This window comes from Neocloeon triangulifer, unplaced genomic scaffold (genome assembly GCF_031216515.1).
Source record: "Neocloeon triangulifer isolate White Clay Creek 2 clone unplaced genomic scaffold, ASM3121651v1 ptg000022l, whole genome shotgun sequence".
Classification (NCBI taxonomy): Eukaryota; Metazoa; Arthropoda; class Insecta; order Ephemeroptera; family Baetidae; genus Neocloeon; species Neocloeon triangulifer.
The window spans coordinates 6,160,001-6,161,767 of record NW_026775562.1 but is presented as its reverse complement, the minus strand read 5'-3'; positions in this window follow the sequence as shown (position 1 = coordinate 6,161,767).

Here is a 1,767-nt window from a genome sequence, read left to right as displayed (position 1 = left end):
TCGCGTGCTCCGCCAACAGTGCGGCCGGAGATGTCGGTGTATGGACTTGTAATATTTTCGCGTGCTCCGCCAACTGTGCGGCCGGAGATGTCGATGTACGGACTTGTAATATTTTCGCGTGCTCCGCCAACAGTGCGGCCGGAGATGTCGGTGTACGGACTTGTAATATTTTCGCGTGCTCCGCCAACAGTGCGGCCGGAGATGTCGGTGTATGGACTTGTAATATTTTCGCGTGCTCCGACAACAGTGCGGCCGGAGATGTCGGTGTACGGACTTGTAATATTTTCGCGAGCTCCACCAACAGTGTGGCCGGAGATGTCGGTGTACGGACTTGTAATATTTTCGCGAGCTCCACCAACAGTGCGGCCGGAGATGTCGGTGTACGGACTTGTAATATTTTCACCCGCGCCGGCAACAGTGCGGCCGGAGATGTCGGTGTACGGACTTGTAATATTTTCGCGAGCTCCACCAACAACGCGGCCGGAGATGTCGGTGTACGGACTTGTAATATTTTCACCCGCGCAGGCAACAGTGCGGCCGGAGATGTCGGTGTACGGACTTGTAATATCTTCGTGTGCTCCGCCAACAGAGCGGCCGGAGATGTCGGTGTACGGACTTGTAATATTTTCGCGTGCTCCGCCAACAGTGCGGCCGGAGATGTCGGTGTACGGACTTGTTATATTTTCGCGTGCTCCGCCAACAGTGCGGCCGGAGATGTCGGTGTATGGACTTGTAATATTTTCGCGTGCTCCGCCAACTGTGCGGCCGGAGATGTCGATGTACGGACTTGTAATATTTTCGCGTGCTCCGCCAACAGTGCGGCCGGAGATGTCGGTGTACGGACTTGTAATATTTTCGCGTGCTCCGCCAACAGTGCGGCCGGAGATGTCGGTGTATGGACTTGTAATATTTTCGCGTGCTCCGACAACAGTGCGGCCGGAGATGTCGGTGTACGGACTTGTAATATTTTCGCGAGCTCCACCAACAGTGTGGCCGGAGATGTCGGTGTACGGACTTGTAATATTTTCGCGAGCTCCACCAACAGTGCGGCCGGAGATGTCGGTGTACGGACTTGTAATATTTTCACCCGCGCCGGCAACAGTGCGGCCGGAGATGTCGGTGTACGGACTTGTAATATTTTCGCGAGCTCCACCAACAACGCGGCCGGAGATGTCGGTGTACGGACTTGTAATATTTTCGTGTGCTCCGCCAACAGTGCGGCCGGAGATGTCGGTGTACGGACTTGTAATATTTTCACGTGCTCCGCCAACAGTGCGGCCGGAGATGTCGATGTACGGACTTGTGATTTTTTCGCGTGCTCCGCCAACAGTGCGGCCGGAGATGTCGATGTACGGACTTGTAATATTTTCGCGTGCCCCGCCAACAGTGCGGCCGGAGATGTCGATGTACGGACTTGTGATATTTTCGCGTGCTCCGCCAACAGAGCGGCCGGAGATGTCGGTGTACGGACTTGTAATATTTTCGCGTGCTCCGCCAACAGTGCGGCCGGAGATGTCGGTGTACGGACTTGTTATATTTTCGCGTGCTCCGCCAACAGTGCGGCCGGAGATGTCGGTGTATGGACTTGTAATATTTTCGCGTGCTCCGCCAACTGTGCGGCCGGAGATGTCGATGTACGGACTTGTAATATTTTCGCGTGCTCCGCCAACAGTGCGGCCGGAGATGTCGGTGTACGGACTTGTAATATTTTCGCGTGCTCCGCCAACAGTGCGGCCGGAGATGTCGGTGTATGGACTTGTAATATTT